The 26,687-nt window shown below is 46.5% G+C and overlaps 1 protein-coding gene across 4 annotated transcripts in view; it reads right to left on the bottom strand.

Moving 5' to 3' along the window:
- The window catches only part of RBFOX3 (RNA binding fox-1 homolog 3), a 3,087,537-nt gene that overhangs the window by 2,399,449 nt on the left and 661,401 nt on the right, over positions 1-26,687 (bottom strand). For 3 of the 4 annotated variants that reach the window (XM_069655212.1, XM_069655215.1, XM_069655214.1), the window contains exon 3: positions 11,448-11,664. The exons of the other annotated variant lie outside the window; for it this stretch is intronic. The gene's annotated coding sequence lies outside the window, so the exon portion shown is untranslated. The remainder of the gene's footprint in view (positions 1-11,447; positions 11,665-26,687) is intronic. 4 annotated transcript variants of the gene reach the window in all.

The raw sequence follows: 26,687 nt of genomic DNA, 5'->3' as shown, positions 1-26,687 counted from the left end.
CTCCTTTTCTATTCAGGCCACGCCTGAGCTGCAACGAGATGCAGGTGTCAATTACCTTCACAGAAATCCGTCTGGCCGCTGCTCGCATACACGCAGCAGGACCGACAGGGCATGCATTCCAATGGCTCGCTCAACTGGTGCACGACCCCAACACCCACAACGGGCCGCATCACCGACTGGTGTGTTTAATGTGGTGCTGTGTACATACTGTGCAACAATAGAGTGACTCTTCTAAGCTGTCCTCTTGTGGTACCAAGGGAGGGAGGCCGTGGTGATGTGCGCGAGGACTGTGATATTGAAGGTGGGTGGGAGGTTAGTGGCGTGTGCAAACTGCGGTACTGAAGGTTGGCTGAAGCTGGGTTATGTATAGGGACTGTGATTTCGAAGGTGGGTGGCAGGTGTGATATGTGTGCACACTGCTTTATGAGGGTAGGTGGTAGTTGTGCTATGTATGCAGACTGTGGTATTGAAGGCGAGTGTGATAAGTGTGCAGACTGCAGTTAAAGAGGGTGGGTTTTTACATTTCCTGTATGAGCAAACTGCAGAACCAATGGAGGGCTGCAGTGGTGATCTGTGTGCAGACTGCGGTACTTAGGGGGTGGGGGTAGTAACTGAGCTGTGTATGCAAACTGTGAAATCGAAGGTGGGTGGCCGGTGTGCTGTGCGTGTAGACTGTGGTACCGAGGGTGGGTTGTAGCTTTCCTTTCTGTGTCGACTGCAATCCCAAGGCAGGGTGACAGAGGGTGGCAAGTTTGCTGTCTGTGTGTCCTGTGATACCGAGGGTAGATAGCAGCTGGGCTGTGTGCATGCAGACTGCGGTAGAAGGAACGTGGCTACAGAACAGTGCAGAGGTATCTGTAGCATTTAGGGTGGAAAACTATTAGAAGGAAAATGTGTGACTGCGCCACAATCACATTCCCGCTATGCTGCAGAGAAGGAGTGGTGGTGGCAACGATCCGGGGTGGAATCAGCACCAGAAAAGCCAAGCCTCTACAGCAACAAAGGTAGGCTTGTGCATACCGGCAGGCCAACGATTGGCCCCTGTGCAATCAAACGTCACTGGCCACCAGAGTGACTGTGGCCTCATGAAACTGAGAGACAATTTGTGGACAGCTGTATTACTAATTTTATTTTTTATTACATGCCGAAAACCCGACAGGCATCAGGACATAGAAACATAAAACACACAGAACAAAACAAATTACACTGAGCCTAAGGCGGTATAGTATATTAAAGATATAGGCAGGGGGGGGCTGTGGTACTGTGGAGAGCTAGACTAGAATGGCACCGTGAACAGATGCCCAAGGCGCACGGGAGGCAGCCGCAGCGGCCATGTTGGATGGTGGTGGTTATTTCAATGTGGATTATAACTATACAATCCCTTGGAAGGACAGCCCTTAAAATCTGGGTGAATAAAGCATGGCTGTTTTTGGCCTGGTTCTATCATTTAGCTTTGGCACAATTAAGGACCCCCCCCCCACCTTGAGACCCTTAGCTAGCAAGGGGCCAGAGAGACTGCAAACTCAAGATTGCAATCTTATTGGGAAGTCCTCATATCCTCCAGCTCTGAACCCCCAGTTTGTCACTGCAAACACACTTCTCTTCACCAGCCTGCAGCCATCACACACTGTCCCCTTTTTGATTGCAAGATTCTGCACATTTTTGGAGGAATCTACAATCTGCTTTCCATCTTTTCTGCTCCTCGTTTCATTGTGAAGAAACATGTGTAGGGTTGCAGCATCACTCTGATATCAAATGCCTAGTGCCATGCCAAAAGCTGATGTACCCCATGTGTCTGTTGCAGGTGGGGGAGTGGGTCATTTCATTTTGGACTGTGTGAGAAGAGCTTGTTGGAGACAGCAAGGTAGACCTGTAAATCAAACGAGCAGGGATTCTGGTCCCTGCCCAAAGAATGCATGATGAACGCCTTACGCACGCCTTGCCCTCCCTTGATGGGCTCTGTCCTCAATGGGCAAAAGTCCCTCTAGGCCACTAAGCATACCACATGAGCCTGTTAGAGTGACGTTTGAGGCATCTTGCAGGCTGCTAGCCAACATGCTATGGAAGGTGAAATGTGTGACTGTGGTCCTCAAACTTTAAGCTGCTCTTCCACTGAGCCTTAAATTCTTGCCCTCCATGACCATTATCAGGTAGCGCATGGTAATGTCGGAGGTTCCACACCTGCGCTTTCCTTCATCTGTCAATTTGCAGATGCTTGTTTTGTTCCTCATGGGGCATATGATGCATCTATGTCAGACAGAGAGCAAGGGAGAGAAAGACAGGGAGATGGAGAGAGAGAAGAGAGAGAGGTGTCATTGGGAGATAGCGAAATGGGACCTGTCCGCAAATGGCCAGGGGTAAGATTGCAGGGGTGCCGGTTGGTTTGCCTTGTAAGGCCTAATCCCCTCTTTCCCGGACTTACTGACTCCCTTCTAAAATCACCTTTCGCTACACACAAAACCCCTCTCAGACGGTGAGCACAGGCCTAGAAATTAGCACATCAACTCTGACCGATCTGCAACTAAGCTCTCCTCTTTAGAAATATTGCACACTCCCACATCAGGAGCTAACCAGACCTAAAAAGTGGAAGTCTATCAGATCTTGGGCTCTTCCATATGCATGACATACTCCCACATTTTTCGGTCATTAAGGGTAGAATAGTGAAGGGTGAAGACCAGCAGTTGAACAGCCACTTGGCCTCTTCATCAATGAGCCTTTGCTTATGCCTTCCTCCCTGCTGCATCTGTGAGTACTCCTAGCTTGCTCATTACTGTACTATCGCTCCACACTGCAGTACTCACCTACAATACATTCGCTCCTGCTGTTCCTCCTGCTCACCTCTCCCTATGCTTTCTCCAATCACACTTCAACGTCCTCCTTTCCTATCCCTATCAAAAAACGCACATCTCAAAAACTCCCACTACTCAGTTTCTCTTCCAACAAACAAAGCTGACAAGCTAACCATACCCTAACACCTATCCACCTTGCCACTCTTCCTCTGAGACTAAACTTCTCTACTCTTCCTTACCTCATCAACTGAACATTGCACTCAGGAATGCTTAGTTTGTTTACAACAAAACTTCCTTTATCAACAACTCCTTTCACTCCAGCTATCCTCCCCTAGACCTTCTTGCCTTGCTATCAATGAAACCAGGATTTCTCTATCTGACACTGTTACTCTGCCAGCACTAGACAACTCCAAGCTATCCCTCATCACTCTCCTCAACCGACTGGCAGAGGTAGAGGCGTCTGACACCTACTCTCTTCCCACCTCAATGCCTCACAAATTTCCAATGCCATGTCCTCTCCTGCCTCTTTTGAATTCACTATATGTGCTATTGCTCTGCCTCACTTGGTTCACATCATGTCCATCTATTTCCCTCCTGATCCCACTGGATCATTCTTTTATTAACTTGGGCAACTCCTTGATTCTCGTTCCTGTAAACATCACCTCATTCTCTTAGGTGACTATAACCTTCCCTCTCCAACCACTCCTAAGAAATCTGAACTTCATTGTTTTCTCCTCAGTGACCATGCTCTCCACTGAATCAATAACCTACCTACCCACACCGGGGATAACTCTTAGGATCTCGTATTCAGCTCCACCTCTCTCTCAGTCACCAATACTACTGTCACCTTATCCCTATCTGGTCACTTAATTGTTTCCACCGCCATCTCCTTCCCATCCTCTGACTGGCCACTTGCCTCACCTATTACTAAAAGGAAATGTAAACATTCTGCCATACCTCAGTTTGTCTCGGAACAACAGTTCTCACTCTCCTCCTTCACACCTGATGCCTCTTCCACCAACAATGCCTTATCCAGCTTCCAATCCCTTCTAAATGACTTATTCCCCTCTCACTTCCCACGGCTAAGATTCACCCCGAAATCTCAGCATACTCAACCATGGGTTACCCCATTCATATGCTGTCTCTGCACACACATGCGTTGGCTGCTGCGGAAATGGTGGCACACCCACTCACATGAGGACCTGCAACTCTACCTCTCTGCTCTGATCTCTCTGAAGTGCCCTCTTGATGGAGCGAACATTGATTTCTACCTTATTCTCATTGACTCTCACTCAAGCCATCCACAGGTCACTCTAAACTCACTCCTCACTCCTTCTAAACCTATGAATATCAACTCCACTCTCACAGCTAATGACCACTGAAAACATTTCCAAAATTAGATACTCTCTCCTGACCTTCCTCACACATCCTCCTCCTACATTATACACTCTGCCTACTCTACCATCATCTTGTGCCACTATTTCCCACTTTAGTCACACTACTACTGAAGAAGTCCTATCTCTACTGATGAAGGATAACTCCTCTTCAGCCCCATCAGACCCTCTTGCTACTCAGTCCGTCAAGCCTATTGCCCCTTTAGTGGCCTTTCATCTTGTTGAACTCTTCAACCTGTCCTTCAAATGTGCTTGCTTTTCCTCTATTATCATGATGCCCACAGTCATCCCTCTCCTAAAAAAAAGGGAGGCTGACCCAAACCTACTGGCTAAGGTTCATCTTTGTGTCTCTCCTTCTGCACTACTCTAAAGTGGTCAAAAGGGTTGTGTTCAACCATCTTACCCATTTCCTAAACATCTGCAACCTTCGAGATCCCCACAAGCAGGTTTCTGCTCCTGTCACTCCACAGAAACTGCTCTCATGAATGTCTCCAATTGATCTCCTCTGCTAAACACTCCAACCTTTCTCTCTTCTGAGCTCCTTGAGCTTACTGCTGCATTTGACACAGTTAATCACTCTGATCTCCTTAATACTCTCTTCTTGAGATTTGCAATCAAGCCCTTGCCTGGACTGAATACTACCTTGCACCTCACCAATTCCCTGTCTACTGGAACAACAACATCTCTCAACACACTTCTCTAACCGTTGGTGTTTCACAAGGCTCTCTCTTGAGTCCCCTCGTCTCTACACTCTACACATCTGCTCTTGGGGCACGCAACTCCTCCATTGGGTTCTCGTACCAAATGTTCCCAAATTACACCCAAATCTTCCCTTTTCCTGAACTCTACTGTATCAAAATATCCAACTGTCTCTCTGCCATTAAATATTGGATGGTTTCGTACTCTAATGTTAAACTCTACCAAAATAGAGGTGCTCTTCTTCCCTGTCGAATACTCACTCTCATCTCTTCCTCTGCCTATGCAGCTGCCACCTGACACTCTCCCCTACTCTTCTTCATTTAGAAACATCAGTGTCATCTATGACCCTTCTCATGCTTTCTTTACTTTCATCTCTTAAACTGCAATGGCAGCTCACCTCAACCTCCTAAATATGAGGAAAATCAGGCACCTCTGTCCTCTCAACATTGCCAACCATCTCTTAACCCCTCTTGTCTTCTCTAAACTGGAATAATGTCCCAGCATCCTCTTTGGTCTTGTCAACTATGCTTTATGTCCTCTTGACGAGATCATTAACTGCGCTACCAGGAATCTGTACTCTCTCACTTCACACCTACTTTCTCGTACCGTCACCAGGCTGGATGGCTGATTAGTCAAAACAAGGCCAGATATACATTTCATCTCCTAGTTCACAAATCTATCCATGGTAAGGCACCACTGTGTCTAACCTCCTCCATGCAACTCTACAAGCCTTCTCAGAATCTCTGCTCTGCTTCCTCGACTACTGTTGTGGCACCTCACCCTCCATGTGCTTCCTCTCACTTCCACTCCTCTCTTCTTACTCAGTTTACATGGAATTCTCTTCTCCTGGACATCCAAGAAACAGTCCACATCGATTTGGTCAAAACGAAACTAAAAGCATACCTCCTCTCCTCTGAGTTACCATCTGAACCTACCCCTCATCGGCCTTCTAGCTAATATTTTTCCCTCACCTTTAACCTGCCTCTGTCGCTCTGTCCCTCACTTTCTCTGCCTCCACTCTAGAACTTCATACATCATGGGCAAATCCCTAACCCAGCTGGCCATACCGGCTACCTGCACTTGTTGTCCTTAATCTATGTATGTCCACCCATGTATTGTCCCTGGTGACTGTTCCATTTACTCCCCTCCCCCCACAACCTGGTCAGAATGTCCCTCAGACTCACCCCATTGCAAGAGGCTCACTGCTTCATGTCCAATCTGATTTCCTATCCATTGCACACTCTTTTGTGATCAAAAGAGCATTATTCCTCCCTGTATATATGTGTACATAAATATGTTTTTAGAACCCATGCAAAGCAGATTGGCACTCAGGAATTGGGTACTTCAGACCTGCACCCATGAACACCACAGGTATTCCATCTGTCTCTCCCCTGTCCCACTAATGAACCCCAATGCCCTTGATTCTTACAGAGCCACACGCAGCAAGGGTGCCCATAGTGGCTGAAGGGCACTATACAAGACCACTTACATTAGATTACATGTATGCTGCCATGGTGAAATTACTTTCCCACCAGTGGCTGATGGCTCTATCCCCACAGCATCTGACAGTGTATAGAAGACAGTATTCACAGAAAGATGGCAGTACTGATGATATGTGCGGGCATGGTGCCAAGTTTGTACTGTGGTTACTAGAGAGGCATAGAGCTATGGCATGCAGAAGACCCCCACTTAATATGCAGGTTTAGAGCAAGATCTAGCACAATTACTACCACTACGATGCATGACTTTAGAGGGGGCCGAACTAGGGAGATGGGCAACGTTGATGTGTCAAAAAGGGATTGAGGATTTCATCCTATGAGAGATACCTCAAGGGAGGAAATGGTCATCCTATGAGGCATACTGCAAGGGAGGAAATGGGCATCCTATGAGACATACCGCAAGGGACGACATGGTCATCCTATGAGAAATACCGCAAGAGAGGAAATGGTCATCCTATGAGACATACCGCAAGGGACGAAATGGCCATCCTATGAGACATACTACAAGGGAGGAAATGGGACGAGTTGAGGGCTCAAGTGGCAGGACCACACTTCACGGTGTGCAACCTATGGCCTGAAGATGACACGTCCAAAGGAAGAAAGGATTTCCAGCCTTGAAATATGATTCACCTTTGGTGGCCGGGAGTGAATCAGATCTACTCCCTCACTCCCCCACCAGCAAAAGCCTCTCTGTTCCTTCCTCCCAGTATCCTCCCCCTTAGACATTAAGTACCTGCAAGAGTGAGAATGTCCAGAGTTTTATCATACTTTTAAGCACACAGAGAACCTTTAATAATATCATGATTATGATTATTATTATTATTATTATTATTATTATTATTAGTAGTAGTAGAAGTAATCAGGTATTTAATGCGTCTTTTTAAAGGACCTATTAGACAATACAACCTACACTACTTTAGAACAATTCAATTCCTTAGTTTCATATAATAAATAAAATATTACATACATGCATATTCTAGCCAAACTGCCTTGGATCATTACAGTATTTTTAATACATTGTGACATTTACTTCCATGCAATGAAGCTGTATTTTGCTGCTGCAAATTGTTGTACACTGTATTCAGTTCCTTTGCGATCTTCACGCTTCTCGGACCACAAGAGTTCAATCATGAGATGAGCCTTTCCTTTCTGTTGTGCCCTGTAAAGAGGGCACAACAGCAAAGCCCCTCGCTAGACCCTCCCTGATTCCACACCTGTGTGTATTATCTAACCCACAGTGCTCCTAGTCTCAATCTCAAATATACACAGTGTGTACCTTAGGTTTGCATGATACACACATGCCATTCTCTGCAAGGGGTAAACGTGTGTAACATGTAATCACAGCACATACTAACATTGCTTACTGGCAGTCTCATTGTCTGGTCTTTGACATGCTTCCAGTACAGCTTCTTCTCAGTACTGAGATATACTGTGAAGTTAGAAGATGGATTTAACCAGACGGTGATCAAATTCAAGTGATTTCCAAGTATTTCTTATATAACAAAGCCAGGACAGAATAGCAGCCCCAGCCGCTTCTGACAGTGTGGCTAAGCATTCATGTGTGAGAAAACATTAACTGATTAGCTGAAGTGCAGCCAACATCCCAAAGCACAAATCCCCACCACCAACTGTTAGTGAACTGATGAAGTCAAGGCGGTAAGAAAGAACAGTTCATCTTGAAAACTTTGATCAAAAAGTTTGTGCTGGTGACAGCCGACATAGCCACAAATGCTGTAAGAAAGAACAGTTCATCTTGAAAACATTGATCAAAGAGTTTGTGCTGGTGACAGCCGACATAGCCACGCATCGCTGTAAGAAAGAACAGTTCATCATAAAAAGATTGATCAAAGAGTTTGAGCTGGTCTGTGCCGACATAGCCGCACATTACTGTAAGAAAGAGCAGTTCCTCATTAAAAGATTGATCAAAGTGTTTGAGCTGGTCACAGCCGACGTAGCCACACATTAAAATATAGGCATGTGTTGCCTGGGAGAGCGTATTGCCCCAAAAATTCATATGAAATATGAGAATTGAAAATGTGTTATGCACTCAGGATGCCTTACTTTTCATGAATGGGAGAACAAGATCTATTTGCCACCAATCGTATGCCACCCATATAATAGCAAGAGTTCACCCACACGATGCAAAGCCATTCATTGCTAAGCATATAGATAAAACTATCACATATTTGCATTTACTGGCATTCATTGTCGTCATTTTCATATCACAATATGTTGGAAATTCAGTACACTGGCGAACCACTATCATTGTATTCCTCAATTGGAGTACGGTATCATTAGCGCCACGTACACCTGGGACAGGGTGTTCAGCAATAGAGGTCAGTCAGCTTATTTGCCCCATGCTGTTTGTAAAGCAACGGAACATGGTGGGTGCAACACCCACCCCCCTCTAACCTGTCTACGCTGGGCGGGAAGCTCATGGGGAACACACTCACCTTGGGATCAAGATGATGCTGTGCTATAGGAGCTCGATCCCTGGTCCAGCGCTTGGAAGCAGGAGGAGTCATGCGCATTAAGCACATTATAAACCACTAATAATGATGTTACTAGCAACCCCTGATCTAGTGTGGAATTGGTCAGTGAGTTTAGCATTTCAACCAATCGATGATCTTTCAAAATGCTGGTCCATACAGGATCTGTGCAATGGGATTCCAGCATTTCAAGCCCACAAGTATGTAGGACATGACACAGGGCTGCAGAACATGACACGGGTCTGCAGAACATGAGACAGGTATGCAGAACATGACACAGGTATGCAGGACATGAGACAGGTATGCAGGACATGACTCCCTTCTCTCGTGGCCCATTTGTAGCTGGTATCATGGACATAAGCAACCCCACGTCTAGGATACCGAAATCCTTCCTGGAAATCCGGTTCCACAGAATCCAGAATATCCCCGTGACAAGCCACTCAGTCAATCGTCCCAACATGTTCAGAAGAGGAGGCATCAGGGGGTCACTGCGCCCTGTGGTGGAATGGCTGGCTCTAGTCTCTATGAATCGGTACCATTGCCAGTGAATGCGAAGGAGTGGGAACTGTTTCTTTTTCAGAGCTGGAGAGAGATCCAAAGCGAGGCATCAACGATAACAATGACTGACCCTGGGGCTATGTGGCTATGCTGCCGTCGGTAGGAGTAATCTGCTGCCAACTGCCCCCTGTAGGTCACTATAGAGCACTTCAGGCTGGCCAGTGCCCATGTCTCTATAGCTGTCAGAAATGCTGGTGCACTGGTGGATGCATTCATGAAATACAGAAAGAGTGACAGCCACAATAGAGTAAGAAGGCAGGATGTGATGCTATAATAACCCGGGTCAACAGCGCGGCTGCACGCTGGCCGCAGGAAGCATGCAAGGGTGTGCCCACTCAAGAGGAGAGGGCATCTGGAAGCAATGATCAACCTGAGGGGCCTTCGTCATGATCAAGGCTCTTATCAGAATTGTATGCCAACATTGAATTAATCTAACCAGAAGTGACCTCTGTCCTAAAGTACAAATTGGAGCTCATTATAAGTTTGGTGGTATCTCTGTGGATTACCGTTACCGCCACTTGGTCTGGCAGTATTACCGCCATTTGGTCCGGCAGTATTACGGCAGTATTACAAGTGGTGGTAGGGGATGTAAGTCCACATTTATTTTGAATCCATAGGACTCAATGGAGGATTTTGGCAGAATTACTGTGGCAGTAATTGCCCGTGTTAATTACACCAAAATTTGGCAGAAAGTTGCCAGATTTACCTTCCGCTCATAGCTGGAGGTGAACGCTCCAACTTTCCACCAAACCCATAGTTGAGTGGTGCAGTAATGTAGCAGTATACAGTAATATCCCTGCATTTTACCCATATCACCCAACTTATAATGAGCCCTTTAACATGGAAGCAAAACAAACGCCAGTCTGTTAATCAGTTTATCACAAGTTCTGATTAATAATGTGTCGCTTGTGAGTTAACTCTTGCCTTTACTAGTAAATCTTGCAGCCTACACATTCTGCCCTGCACAGTGGGTATGGTCTCGGTAATAGGTGACCGGAGTGCAATACGGGGATCAGCCCCACTCTGAGTTACCCTCCTCCTCCAGCATCAGGGGATCTGCAGCAGGAAGGGTGAACGTGTTCACATTTAGAGCCAGACCACTAGCTGTCATGTGTTCGTGCTTGTTTGGTCTCCACCAACAAAAGTTACCAGGAAACCTGTACTGCGTACTGCATACATTTTGGCAACTTGGTTTTCTAAGATGCAACAACTTGGTCACTAAGCACTACAATTGTGTTCCTCTTTACCCTGTGATGAATCTGGTGGAGTCATCACTAATTCCCTGGCGGTAACTTCCTACCATGTGGCCACAGGACGGCAGTCACTACCTGATCCTGACCCTGGGCGCGGCTATATGAGGGAGGATCATATGAGGGAAGACAACCTCTGGGTAGATGTAATGACTTCATCGGGTGAGACATGGTATCCCCCATTTCCCATTGAAAATAACCCTACATATACAATACCCTCATGGCCTATTGTCGTACATCTATTCATCCTCTTATGAAGAATAGGGAAATCCTTTCCGACAGGCCTATAGGCCAACCTTCCAACTTTGGTCTGCCTTGAAAAACATATGAAATCACCATCTCCAGTTCCACCTATCCATCATCCAGGACTAACTTGCCATTGAAAACCATTTAGAATGTTTATCCAAGTTTTTCGAGCCAATTGTCAAAAATGGACTTTGCCAGAATTACCAAAATGCTGCAACGAGGAAGAAGGCTCAAACAATGCAGAGCAAAGGAGACCACAAGCCCAGCAAACACTCTAGTTGTTGCTCGCATGCACCTGTGTCTGGGAAATTAAAAGAGATGAGCCAGAGAGTCAATGTCTGCTGATTCATCTCTCTGCGAGGATCAAAAGGCTGAAAGGCAGAAATCGGCGTGGTGGAGCCAGGTGGCTTACTGATCAAGGAGAAAGAAGCCGCTGCATGAGAAGGACATGCTGCGAGAACACCAGGAGCTGACGAGAGACTCCTGGGCGTTTGCAGGGGACAGAGAGCAACACTTCACTTACCAGAGCCTGGAACAAAGCAGACGTGTCAAATGGAAGCTGCGAGAGACAGGAAAACCAAGAGTAAGCAGTTGCAAGAAGTAGGCAGATGGAAACTCTTCACCAGCTGACTGCGGGAGAATGGAATGCCAACCAGAGCCAGTGAGTCCACCCAGAGACAGCAGGGACACCAGGGTGTATTAGCAGCCAGGCCGAATTAAAGTTATTGTAAATAAAACCACTGCGAAAGAAAGAACAACAGGACTTACTGTTAAAGGGGGAATTGAACTACGAGCAAAACTCTTACAGATATGTGAATGTATACAGTGATGTACATATGAGAAACCCAAATAAGATAATATATCAAGAAGATACATTGTCAAACAACGTGTATGTGTAACTCTGGGAGAGGGCAGAGATCCTATATGAACAGAAGCCCTGGTAGTAGTGTATACCAGACAATAACAAGAGTGTGAATACAAGATGTCCTAGCAGGAGAGTACACCAGGCAATTACAAGTGTGTGAATGCAAGAAGCCCTGGCAGGAGAGTATACCAGGCAATTACAAGTGTGTGAATACAGGAAGCCCTGGCAGCAGAGTATACCAAGCAACTACACCTGTGTAAGAGTTAAAGAAGCCCTGAGAAGAAATATCAGGACTAAGAAAAGGGATTGTCTTAATCAGGAGAAAAGGAGAAAGGAGAAAAGGAGCAAAACCCCTGCAGAAAGGTATACCAGCTGTCCTGAAAAAGACATACATACAAACCCAGAGAGTTGTGTGTGTCAGTGTTGTTGTTGGCCAAGAAAGGCACAAGGAACTGTTGTTTGTGAAACATCAGGGAGTAAATGAGGAATCCAGGGGAAGGGAAGCATCTTCTGGAGCAAGAACCTTTATCCTTGAAGAACTTTTGTGTTGGAGCCATTTATTCTTCATTTATGAACACTTTTCTAAATTGCCCAAGGTTAAAGACATTTCCATCTTCACCTTAGAATTTAGTTTATAGTTTGAGGGTCAGAATAGAACTTTGGACACAGGACAGTTTTTGTTTTGGAAATTCCGACACAGACAGATCCTTAGTTTAGGTTTAGGTAGTGAAATTCCTCTTAGAGCATGGTCCGAGTGGCATTTTGCCAACCCCTATTATTTTCAATAAAAGTCTTTAACCAAAATCATGACTAACTTCTGTCAGAGTTTCATTCCTGACTTAAAGCCCCCTCTCCTCCTTCTAACCAAAGGGTCTCTAATTTTGGTTGCCAAGAGCTTTAAACACGTCAGGTTTACAGGCTAGACAATGATTATATAAACAGCCTCTATTTCGTTGGACTGATTTAAATTGTACATGTTGCGTTGGTGGCCTTAAAACATCCAATGGATTTAGCTCTCAAGCACCGGACTCAGATCAATAACGATGTGTCAGGGTTCTCGGGTTGCAGTTCAACATGATGTTTGGGGCCCATTTGCCTAAAGTTGGGAAACACAGTTTGAGGCACTCGGGGGGGTGCTTACTTTAGAATGGACATAAAGGAGTGAAGCGAGCGGTTAATAGCTTCAGAATATCACGGGACAGGCAGCCAATGGGGAGCAGAAACACTAAATGTCCACTGAAATGCTGTTCATTGTTCTTTGCCAGCAAGGGGCTAATGTAGATGAAACCGGAGTAAAAAGCCAGCAAGGTGAGAAGAATGTTACTGGATAATGCAAGAGGCCCGAGGGAGGTGATGCCTGAGAGCACTAGCAAAGACAGACTGTAATGTGCATGCTGCAAAGTGCACATTTAACGACCTGAATTAAGGAAGTATGTTGCTGTGTCGCAAAACTGACAGCAGGGGGCAGTTGCTTGTGGGCTCCTCTGAGGCTCAGAGCCCAGTTCAACTGAAAAGGTTTAAAGGCACTCATGGCATCCCTGACTAGACTTGAACACCCCTGGTTTAACCAAACCTCACCCCTGGTCTAGCCAAACCTCAGCAGAAGGTGGGTGCACTTGATAAATGAATCAGGATTTGCAGTTTACATCTCGGCTAGCTCTTAAAGGGTCACATGTTCCCAGCAGTGGGCGAGCACAGTGTGCTTAGTGTGTAGAAGAATGAGAGGACAGTGACACCCTGTAGCCCTCCTACCGGTGGGGGGGGGTGGGGGCATCACTGAGAGCAGGAGTTGTGACATTGAAGAACCCAGTACAGTTGTTGTGTGTATCAAACCCAGCATTTCACTGCTCTATATTCTCCCCTTCAGTTAGATTCACAATAATGACTGACTGAGCTATGGGCAAAAGGCAGGTGCAAGTCGAGGGTACACGCGGGTGGACTGTGTCCCCCCACTTTTTTCAGGAGCCCCCCCCCCCACTTTTTTCAGAGGGAACCTTGATATACTAATTTCTGGTGACGCCATATTCAATTAGTATGTTAATGAGCCCCTACACTTTTATCTGTAGGACTCGGCCCCTGTGCATGAGGGTTGGTCAGGTGGGCCTTCACTGGCCAGATGCCCCTCCAGGCGTGGCAATCTGCCACTGGCTCCATAGAGAACTCATTTTTTATCAGATAGCGGTGGCACCTGCACTGCTAGCCCCAGTCTCCAGCCGCCCAACCACCACTGGGCATTTCATTGATAGCAACTACATTCGCATGCATTCATTTTAGGCAATTGAAATGGTGATGGGGTGTTAGCACTTGATTGTCAGGGGAGTGATTGGACAGGGGGGTGACTGGACAGGAGGGGGCAGCTCAATCGTCCTTGAGTGTGTTTGTGTGTTTGCATTTATATAGCACTACAGACCCTCAGGCATCTGAGCGCTGCTTTTTATTACCCACGGTGTGTGGTGCTCATTTATCGACCTCGGAAGGGTGAAAGGCTGAGTTTGGCCCTGCCCGGAGTCGAACCTGCGTCGGCACAGGGCTCTACTCGCTGCGCTATCTGGTTTCAGAGTTAACTGCTGAAACATTGAAGCTGCACCAGAATATCCTCATCAGAATGTGCAAAGGAGCGAGATCCCCCACACAAGCAGATTTGCCCCCCGCCCCCACATTCTCTGGGGATAACTCCTCTCCTGATGTTCTGTGCAGAAGTTGTCAGCACCCAGGTCCTTCCCAACTTGCCCTGCCTGGTGCTTGTTCCCGCTTTACCCATCGTCCTGATCATGGTCCCACCTTTGTGTGTGCCAGTCAAGCAGTGCTTTAAATGGGTAGGAAACTTGACGGTCCTGAGTAACTGCACTTCCTTTAATTGAAAGACATAGTACTAGTACTTCTCAGCAGGAAGCCAGTACATTTAATTGCCCACACTTCTCAACAATAAGCGGGCGATCTGGGATGGTATGCTCCTGCTTTTCTGTGTTTCCACTTCAGGAACTGCAGTCTAGATCTGGAACACAAGCACACAGGTCTAACCCTCCCGTTGGCCGATGTAAAGTGCACTGTATATAATGATTGCTTTGCAATGAGTCATGCTGCTGGTTTCCCAGGTTAAATGGCTTGGTGTGGGGAAGGAGTGTCAAAATGGGCCTTGCTGCCAAGCCTTGGCTCTTGGGGCGTGCTGCTCCTTACATAAACGTAAAGTCTCAGGGTTCTGCATGTTTTGATGGGCAGGTCATGACGCTGTAGACTCTGTACAATCTGAATCCCCCGCTGTGACTCTTTCCAGCGCTGGCATTCTGTGACCCAACGCTGACATTCTGTGACCTAACACTGGCATTATATGTTCCAATGGTGGCATTCTGTGACCCAATGCTGGCATTCGGTGACCCAACGCTGGCATTCTGTGACCCAATGCTGGCATTCGGTGACCCAACGCTGGCATTCTGTGACCCAACGCTGGCATTCTGTGACCCAATGCTGGCATTATATGATCCAATGGTGGCATTCTGTGACCCAACACTGGCATTATATGATCCAATGGTGGCATTCTGTGACCCAACGCTGGCATTCTGTGACCCAATGCTGGCATTCGGTGACCCAACGCTGGCATTCTGTGAGCCAACGCTGGCATTCTGTGAGCCAATGCTGGCATTATATGATCCAATGGTGGCATTCTGTGACCAAATGCTGGCATTCTGTGACCCAATGCTGGCATTCTGTGACCCAACGCTGGCATTCGGTGACCCAACACTGGCATTATATGATCCAATGGCGGCATTCTGTGACCCAACGCTGGCATTCTGTGACCCAACGCTGGCATTATATGATCCAATGGTGGCATTCTGTGACCCAACACTGGCTATCTATGACCCAACGCTGGCATTCTGTGACCCAACGCTGGCATTCTGTGACCCAACACTGGGTATCTATGACCCAACGCTGGCATTCTGTGACCCAATGCTGGCATTATATGATCCAATGGTGGCATTCTGTGACCCAACGCTGGCATTATATGATCCAATGGTGGCATTCTGTGACCCAACACTGGCTATCTATGACCCAACGCTGGCATTCTGTGACCCAACGCTGGCATTCTGTGACCCAACACTGGCATTATATGATCCAATGGTGGCATTCTGTGACCCAATGCTGGCATTATATGATCCAATGGTGGCATTCTGTGACCCAACACTGGCATTATATGATCCAATGGTGGCATTCTGTGACCCAACACTGGCTATCTATGACCCAATGCTGGCATTCGGTGACCCAACGCTGGCATTCTGTGACCCAATGCTGGCATTATGGGATCAATGGTGGCCTCCTGTGACCCAACGCTTGCATTATGTGACCCAACGCTGGCATTCTGTGACCCAATGCTGGCATTCGGCGACCCAACGCTGGCATTCTGTGATCTAACAGTGGTATTCTGTGACCGAGCGCCAGCATTCTGTGACCCAATGCTGGCATTATGGGATGAATGGTGGCCTCCTGTGACCCAACGCTTGCAGTATATGACCCAACTCTGGCATTCCGTGACCCATCGCTGGTATTCTATGGCCCAACGCTGGCCATCTGTGACCCAAAGCTGGTAATCTGTGACCCAACATTGGCATTTTCTGACCCAACGCTGGCATTCTGTGATCCAACGGTTGCTTTCTGTGAACCAACGCTGGCATTTTATGACCCAATGTTGGCATTCATTTGCCTTCCTCTACTCTCCGCCCTCTGCAACTAATCCAGAACAGGACTGCAAGACTTATCCTTGGCCTCAAACCAAGAGACAGTATCTCCCCAGCCCTGAAATCTCTCCACTGGCTCCCTGTGGCCGCAAGGATCAAGTTCAAGACCCTTTGCATCATCCACAAGCCTTTCTGGGGCCGGGCCCGCACTGCATCCAATACTCTCTTTCAAAACACCTTCCTTCTGGAGCCCTTCACTCATCTACTTCCAACTCTCTAAAGGTTGGACCCTTCTTCAGGCAGAGAGTGGGGGTAGATCTCCTCTGCAGGTGCCTACCTCCGGAATGGCCTCCCTGCCCCTCTCAGACTTGAGCCGCACCACCTGAAGTTCCGGAAGCAGCTCAAAACCTTACTCTTCTACTCTGCTTTCTCTCTCTCCCTCCCCTGCTGACCTACCTGACCTACCTGTCTGCTGTACCGACTGGTTGCTGGGCTACCCTCTGAATCTCACAGGGTACCAGGCTCTTTCTTGATCAGTCACCCCTGCACTGCCTCTGGGCCTACCATGCACTTGGGGGTGTAACTCTAACCCTACAGTCCCTTGTTTTACTTGCACTACCCAAAGCCGCGCTGCCCTGTACCTATTATCACAGCCTTTATAAGTGGGCAGAATTACAGCCTCTTTCAGTATCAGTGTGGGTGGCAGAGTTTTGTGGGGTCCTCCGCTAATTAAACCTGCTTGTGACAATGGGCAATATCACGCACTCTGCTGCACTATCCTGACTATGGGGGCACACGCCCGTCATGTGGTGTGCTGGTAGGTTGAGTGTGATAGCAACACAGTGCTAATAATAGTGTACTTCAACTTGGCAGTGTCTATTCTCTATCTGAAATGAGGGCCTGCCTCCTTCCCTAGTGGACTCCTACGCCAGCGAGCCTGCGCTTGGGCTAGTGTGAGCCCCTGATTGCAGGGGTTGACTGGGAACAAAAAGAAGCCCTGAAAATAATTTTCAAAGTAGGCCCATATTACACATGTTCAGCAAGCCCCACCATTTTCCTATGGAAACATTTGGAAATGCCACACAAATGAGGCCCAGAGCGCAGAGGCCTACTGAGAAATCTCCAGAGTTCCCTATTGGCCAGTCCAGCCCTGCGTGATTGGTTCTCATTGGAACCCCAACACTCCACTCCCTGTTCAGTTCCTTATTCCTATGGAGGGCTTTCTTTTGCCCTCTACGTCCAGTGCCAGGGGGTGTGTTTCTGGGCATATAGTCCTGTTGGAATCCTTCTTTTACTTTCTCCCTCCTGTTGGCCTAAACTCTCCATGATTCCTTACTCTCCATCCATACCCATCCATGATATTCCGTAACCATTTGTTGTGTCTGTTTTGATCGTTTGTATGGCATCAATAGTCAACACCCCATGATGTTGTGTGAAGTGTTTTTTACCCTTAGAGTGGTCAGGTTTGAGGTTGCGCAGGGGTAGAAGTTGGGATCCTTATCAGGTATCCGCCAGAGTGCTGTCGGAAACCAGGTCTTGCACTCTGGCTTTGCAGCTCGGACTATTAATTTGTGTCAATTTCTTTGTGGTCCTCTAGATTAGACAAAGACTGACTAGATTCAGCCATTTCCATAAAAGACCCCTCACTACAAGACCAACTCAATGCAGCCATTTCAATGCAAGCCTCCTCACAGCAAGACAAACTCAATGCAGCCATTTCAATGAAAACCTCCTCACTGCAGGACCAACTCAATGCTGCTATTTAAATACTACAAGCCCCCTTGCTCCAAGGCCCACTCAATACAGCCATTTCAATGCAAGCCTCTTTGCTGCAGGACCAACTCAAGGCAGCCATTTCAATGCAAGCCTCCTCAGTGCAGGACCAACTCAATGCAGCCATTTCAATACAAGCCTCCTCACTGCAGGACCAACTCAATGCAGCCATTTCAATGCACACCTCCTCACTGCAGGACCAACTCAAGGCAGCCATTTCAATGCAAGCCTCCTCACTGCAGGACCAACTCAAGGCAGCCATTTCAATGCAAGCCTCCTCACTGCAGGACCAACTCAAGGCAGCCATTTCAATGCAAGCCTCCTCACTGCAGGACCAACTCAAGGCAGCCATTTCAATGCAAGCCTCCTCACTGCAGGACCAACTCAATGCTGCTATTTAAATAAAAGCCTCCTCACTGCAAGACCAACTTGATGCAGCCATTTCAATGCAAGCAACCTTGCTGCAAGCCCAATTCAATGCTGGCTAACAATGCAAGCCATCTCATTGCAAGACCACCTCAATGCCACCATTTCAATACACACCTCCTCATTGCCAGATCAACTCAGTTCGGCCATTTCAAAGCAGGACATCTCACTGCAAGATAAACTCAGTGCAGCCATTTCAATGCAAGCCTCCTCACCACAAGACCAAGTCAATGTTGCCATTTCAATACAAGCCACCTCACTGCAAGCACAACTCAATGTTGCCATTTCAATGTAGACCACATTAGTGCAAGACCACTCAATGCAGCCATTTCAATTTGAGCTACCTCACTACAAGCCCAACCCAAGGTCACCATTTCAGTGAAAGCCATCATAGTGCAAGTCCAACTCAGATCATCTATTTCAATTTTAGCCATGTCAGTGCAGCAATTTCAATGCAAGCCACGTCACTGCAGGACTGACTCAATGCAGCCATTTCAATGAAAGCCACCAGATCATAAGCCCAATTAAATGCAGCCATCAATGCAAATCACGTCAATGACAAACCAACTCAATACAGTTGTTTCAATGCAAGCCTCCTCACTACAAAACCAGCTCAATGCCACCATTTCAAGCAAGCCACCACGCTGCAAGACCAACTAAATGCTGATCAGCTCACTGCAAGGCAAACTCAGTTCAGCCATTCTATTGCAAGTCATCCCACTGCAAGACCTATTCAGTGCAAACCGATTCATTGTAAGAGCACCTTAAGGCCTCCATTACAATGAAGCTACCTCACTACAAGTCCAAGTCAATGCCACCATTTCAATGCAAGCCACTTAAAAAGAGCCGGAGGCTTTAGCTTCCCGGTTCAAGCAGCCCTTCCATGGAATACCCTCCCAGTTGATTTACGTACTGACCCTTACCTACACAGCTTCCGGTCTAGCACCAAAAACTGGCTACTCACTAAGGACAACGCATACATCCCTTGAGTCGATAAACTAAATGTTTAGTAACCTGTTGACACTAACTTACTATTGACCTGTCTGCATAACCGCTCTCTTTGACATGTATCTATGAATGCTTTTGCCTCCTGATCTTACTGCCGCTACAGTATACTATCATGTTATCTCTTTGCTTTGATCTTGTGCCTTTATTTTACTCTGTTAACTTTACCTCCTGTTGTATTTATGTATCATAAGATGTCTTGCATAAGCGCCCAGATACCCCAGGGTGTGGCGCGCTCTATAAATAATAAACAAACAAAGGACCGTAAATGGCCAATATTGAGGCAACAAACTGCTCCTATGATCAAAGGATTAAAAATGCGAAGTCAGATGCAAGGAGCAGTTCTGGATCCTGAAGGAGCTGGAAGACCCTCTACTGTTACTCTCAATGGTAAATAAAGATAAAGGCTGGTGTACATCCATTCAGGATGCAAAGCTTGATAAAATCAGGACCATTCAAAACAATATTGCTAACAAAAGGCTGGCTTTGCGCAGGCCAAATGGTATCCCTGAGCATCCTGTTCCTGGGAGTGATAGTCCCCATTTTGAATTCAGTCCAGTCACAGAACCTATAACCTGCTTCTCTAGCTGAAAGTACCAACTGTAGAGGGAATTTTTCCCCTGCTCTAGTCGTCAAAGCTTGTGGCCAACTGGTTCTGTTGATCATGACGTTTGTGAATATGTCCTTCAACGAAGGTTTTGTGCCACCCTGTATCAAGCAGGTCTGGATCTCTGTGCTATTAAAAAAAAATCATCTTTTAACCCTACTGTCCCTTTAAATTATAGTCTGATTACCAGTGCTCCGTTACTTATGAAAGGCATGGATTCGGCAGCCTATATGCAAGTTCAAGATTTTCTGCCCAAACATAACATTCTGGGCCAGGGGCAGTCTGGCTTTCGAAGGGCATATAGCACAGAGTCGGCCCTACTGGACCTTACGGCCGATATGATGGAAGTTCTAGAGAAGGGAGGCACAACTCTCCTAATGCTTGTAACTTGTCTGCTGCTTTCGACCTGGTTGATCATGATATGCTGATCTCGAGGCTTGTCCACTCTGCCTTCTTCTCGCAAGCAGCAGCTAGCTGGGTCATATCATTCTTGACAGATAGTGTTACCAGAGTCTTTTATGATTAAGACAAAGCGGATGAAGTTGGGCTGTTTTATGAAGTCCCTCAGGACTCCTGCTTATTCCCAAATCCTATAACATTTTTACCAAGCCTTTGTAGGATTTTCTGGCTGCTAAGGGTGTATGTCACACCAATTACACTGATGATACTCAGTGTCTCATTCCCGTTTCAGGCGATTACATCGGGGACACTGAAACCGTCAATGCTGTTTACACCCTTATTCAGATCTGGATGGCGGATAACTGACTAGCCCGGAATGATCCGAAAAAGATCTCATGATAGGCGATGCAACGGCATAGCTGAAAAAGTTACGTCCAGATATCCAGGATGTTCAGATAGCTGGCTGTACCATTGTCACACTTCCAAAGGTGAACACTTTAGGCATAGTGCTAGATCAAGAACTCAGCATGAGGGCGCATGTTAGTAGTCTCCTGTCTTCCAGCTCCTACTATCTGAAGCTGCTTGTCCAGCTAAGACCTTTTTTGACTCACAGTTGTGCGAGCCATAATCAGGGCCAAACTAGACTACTGCTCCAGCCGCCTCCAAGGTGTCAGCAAAGGAGAAATTGTCCAGCTACAGATTGTGCAGAATGCAGTCAGGGCTGTTGAAAGATTGTGTTTCTGAGGCCAGAAAGGCCGTGGATGGGTTTCCTTTAGTCGGTAGAATCACTGTCGACTTGTATACATCACTCCTAAGTGTCTCTATGGCATTACTCCCTGATGCTGATCTGATGCTGATCAGGCGGACTCTTGCATGCCTGTGCGCCGAGTGCTGAGGTCTAACAATCTGGGCCTCCTTCGGGTGCCCTGAGACAATCTTAACCTGGTCATCCCGGGGTCTTTCATTTATGCAGTAGCACCAAGAAGCTGGAAGGCTCTTCCTCCAGATTTATTGTTATTGTTTTTTTGTAATGCGCTTAATACCCAGAGGTTGGGGGTCCTTGGGATCGAACCCGTGTTGCTCTGCGTCGTCTTGTTTCCAAGGGGAGCGTGTTGCCTCTGAGCTATCCTGCCAGGACATGTACCTTGTTTGCCAATTTGAAACATGGGCTAAAGACCTTTCTGTTTCACCGATCTCCACCTGCTGCTCCCTCTTCAACTGATGCCCAGATAGGTTAATGGGTTTTTTCTGTTGGTTTGTTTCTTGATAGCCCTATTATGCTGTGGGCCTGTTTCTAGCGCCTTACAAATTCATAAAGTAAAGAAAGGTCACTGCAAGACCAAGTCAATGCACCCATTTAACTGCAGGCCGCCTCATTGCATGTGCAACTGTATGCAGCCATTGAAATGCAAGCCATCACACTGCACATGAAACTCAATGCCGCCATTTCAATGCAAGCCACCTCACTGCAAGCCCGACTCTTTGCAGCCATTTCAATACAAGTCATCACACTGCACATACAACTCAATGCTGCCATTTCAATGCAAGCCACCCCACTGCAAGCCTGACTCTATGCAGCCATTTCAATACAAGTCATCACACTGCACATGAACTCAATGCCGCAATTTAAATGCAAGCCACCCCACTGAAAGCCCGACTCTATGCAGCCATTTAAATGCAAGCCATCACACTGCACATGAAACTCAATGCCGGCATTTCAATGCAAGCCACCCCACTGCAAGCCTGACTCTATGCAGCCATTTCAATCCAAGTCATCACACTGCACATGAAACTCAACGCCGCAATTTCAATGCAAGCCACCTCACTGCAAGCCCGACTCTATGCAGCCATTTAGATGCAAGCCATCACACTGCACATGAAACTCAATGCCGGCATTTCAATGCAAGCCACCCCACTGCAAGCCTGACTCTATGCAGCCATTTCAATCCAAGTCATCACACTGCACCTGAAACTCAATGGCGCCATTTCAATGCAAGCCACTTTGCTGCACATGCAACTCAATGCCGCAATTTAAATGCAAGCCATCACACTGCACCTGAAACTCAATGCTGCATTTCAATGCAAGCCACTTTGCTGCACATGCAACTCAATGCCACCATTTAAATGCAAGCCATCACACTGCACGTGAAACTCAATGCCGCCATTTCAATGCAAGCCATTACACTGCACATGAAACTCAAAGCCGCCTGCACATGAAATTCAATGCCGCCATTTCAATGCAAGCCATCACACTGCACATGAAACTCAATGCCACCATTTCAATGCATGCCATCACACTGCACATGAAACTCAATGCCGCCATTTCAATGCAAGCCACGTCACTACAAGCAGACTATATGCAGCCATTTAAATGCAAGCCATCACACTGCACCTGTAGCTCCATGCCGCCATTTCAATGCAAGCTACCTCGCTACACATGAAACTCAATGCCGCTATTTCAATGCAAGCCACCTTACTGCAAGCCCGACTCTCTGTAGCCATTTAAATAGAAGTAATCACACTGCACCTGAAACTCAATACCGCCATTTAAATGCAAGCCATCACACTGCACCGGAAACTCAATGCCGCCATTTCAATGCAAGCCACCTCGCTGCACATGAAACTCAATGCCGCCATTTAAATGCAAGCCATCACACTGCACCGGAAACTCAATGCCGCCATGTCAATGCAAGCCACCTCGCTGCACATGAAACTCAATGCCGCCATTTAAATGCAAGCCACCTCACTACAAGCAGACTATATGCAGCCATTTAAATCCAAGCCATCACACTGCACCTGTAGCTCCATGCCGCCATTTCAATGCAAGCCATCTCACTGCGCATGAACCTCAATGCTGCCATTTAAATGCAAGCCATCACACTGCACCTGAAACTCATTGCCGCCATTTCAATGCAAGCCACCTCGCTGCGCATGAACCTCAATGCCGCCATTGCAATGCAGGTGATTTTACTGAATTTAATTTTTCTTATAGTTATTTACACCCCTTCTTCACAGCAAAATGGGAGGGAAACACTGCGACTTCCTTGCATGCCTCCAACTGACCGCTGCCTCCCTTTTACTTCACTCTTATTTTGTATTCATTCCTTCTTCTTTTCTTCTGTTTTCAATGCCCCATATTCCCTCACTATACATTATTTGAAAGAATAATATATATATTTTTTTTTTTATTTGTTTATAATTCATTGAAAAGAATTTTTACAAACGGTTGAGGACGGCAGCAACCCCTAATGAGATGCGCCTTGAGCTTTCATGTTGTTATGTCAGATTCCAGTAAGAGCGGGATTACCTCTTCCAGCTCAGTGTAGTATATAAAAGATGTTGATAAGGGCTCAAACGGACATAGGAGTCCGAACGAGGAGTAGATACCGAAGGAAGCATGATCTCCCTTATCAGCATTGTTGTGGGGGAGTGGAGTCTTCGGGAATTGTACTCTCGCTCATGGTTTGTAAACTGGAACTGATCATTTCAAAGGCAGATTCCAGGATTTTGACAGTCGCGATTGTCCATCTGGTTTTTTCTCCCGACATGAACCTGTTCCACGTAAGTTCTTCTTCCTCTCCGAAAGATGAGTGTTCGCAGATTAGTGTCGACAGATAGGTGGCTCGAATTTTTCTCACATTAGGACATCTAAGTAAGAGATGTTTGATTGATTCTGTCGTAGTGGAATTGTGGCAAAGGCGACAGATAATGTCAGTTGAACTGGATCTGATTGCTAAAATTTCTCTCGTCGTCGGCAGGAGGTTGAAACGAGCTCTCATGAAGAATTTTCTTAGCTGTTGGCTTGGAAACTTAGAACAGTATGGTATCGGTACCTTGAGTCTGTTAAAAGTAGGTGGGAGGTTCATGGTCAGTTAGTTTGATTGAGCTTTCGACAGGGTCAGGATCCAGTCCAGTTCCTTTAACTTTCTTTTTACTCTTTCTGGATTGTGCTTAAGATCTTCAACTGAGCTTGCAATAACTGATAGCTTTCTTTTTAAGTTTTCTGACCATGCGTTTAAGTTCATTGTTCGCTGCTTAGCGATTTCATCAGCTACGATTTTGTAAATTAATGGACTGTCTGGTATTAAGGTGTTTCTGAAGAGAGTGAGAGCGTGTAGCATCACCGTTGCTTCTAACGACTGTAGGCCCAAGTCTCGTCTGATGAGATCCATCGAGGTGGAATTTGGTAGTCCTAAAACTGATTTCCAAATCAGACTTTCTAATCTGCGCCAGATGCTATTTAGTATGGTCAAGGTTGCTCCCATACCATATGTGAGTGTAGGCACCACTTTTCCTTTGTAAAATTCAATCGCTGGTTTAAGTGAGAATTTACCAAATCTGTTGTTAACTGTTTTCATTTGGGCTGCGAGGTTGCGCGCTTTGTCCCATAAGGCTTGTAGCATCGTGGCCTCCCTAGCTGAACAGTCGATGTGTACCCCTAGGTACTTAATGCTGGTAACCACTTCAATAGGAATTGAGTCCATGGTCCAAGTGAAATGTGGATTGATCTTTTTTCCACCTTTTCCGATTATCACGATTTTTGATTTCTCTTTGTTGATTTTCATGTTGTTCTTTCCCATGTACAGAGCCAAGTTGGATAGTTGGCGTTGAAGTCCGATCTGAGTCTGATCTAATAAAATTAGATCGTCGGCATACATGAGACGTGATATGTGCTCGTTACCCAGCTTCGGTGGTGCCATCTTAATGCCAGCTTCTGTGTCTTTCATATCTCCTAAGAAGGTGATGAATAATTGAGGGGCCATCGGGCAGCCTTGTTTGACCCCTCTCTCTACGGATATCTCTCTTGACAGAAGACCTTGGTTGTTTAGTCGGATTCTTAGTTTGGTGTTGGTGTGAAGAGCCATCACTGGGTCCAGTATTTCGGGAGGGCAATGCCATTTTTCCAGTTTGTCCCAGAGCTTTTGCCTGTCGACTCTGTCAAAAGCCTGGGACAGATCCACAAAGGCCAAAAAGAGAGTTGGTGCACCCTGTTTGACCCTAGCTTTTAAGATGTTGAGAAGAAGGATGTTGGCAGACGTGCTCCCCCTTTTAAGAAACCCAGTTGGAAGGGGTCATACGCCGGTGATTGATTTGCCCAATTCCTGAAGTGGATCAGGAGCAAGGAGGCGAATATCTTTCCAATTATGTCAAGGAGAGCAATTGGTCGATAGTTTTCTGGATCTTCTCTGTTCCCTCGTTTAAAAATCGGGACGACCACCGCGTTGGTCCATGAGGGCGGGATGGTCCTAGTCCTGGCGCACTGAGTAAAAATAGCGCTAATCAAGATTGACCATTGCTCAGGGTTTTGTTTAAGATCGGTATTGGAAAGGCCGTCAGGTCCTGGTGCTCTTGATTTTTTCAATTTAAGAATGATCTCCTTTATATCATCTTTGGAAGATAGGTTGATCCAGGTCTGCGAAATGCTCCTGTTGTGGTCTGGCAGGATATGGGCCGAAGTTTCGAACAGGTTTCCGAAATGGTTGACCCACCGAATTTCGGACACTGTATTGGCCATGTGCAAGGGTATTTTATTTTCAGATTTTCTGATGAGAGCCCAAAAGTCTCCAGACTTTTTTGAGCCTAGGACCTGGTGCATTTCTTCAGCATCTCTTTGGAACATTTCGTGTCTGTGGGATCTTAGCCATGCTTTGTATATATTAGTTTCCTTCTTCCATCTGTTCCATGTGTTTGGCGAGTTTTCATTTTTTGCTTGCCTCTTCAGCTTTCTCAGTAGTCTTTTCTTTTCTGAGACCTTTGCGTCAAATACGTGAAGATTTGTTTTCTTTTGTAGGCTGGTTCCTAGTTTTAGCTTCTGGTGTTGTAGAAGGAATGGTAAGTAATCTGGGTTTTGATTCGAGGTTTCTTTGCTCCCAGAATAATATTTTACTTTTCACATTGAGGTACTTCTATTCCCCAGCCCCTATCTTCCCTGCCGTTTTTGGGGAGTGTGACGTCAGAGTGTGCATTTCCGGTGAGTGCCCTTGCACTGCAAGGTGAAATGGATGGCTGCCGAGCACC

This window comes from Ambystoma mexicanum, chromosome 3q (genome assembly GCF_040938575.1).
Source record: "Ambystoma mexicanum isolate Mex_15411 chromosome 3q, UKY_AmexF1_1, whole genome shotgun sequence".
In the NCBI taxonomy this organism is placed as follows: domain Eukaryota; kingdom Metazoa; phylum Chordata; class Amphibia; order Caudata; family Ambystomatidae; genus Ambystoma; species Ambystoma mexicanum.
This window is presented reverse-complemented; position numbering and strand designations above follow the sequence as displayed.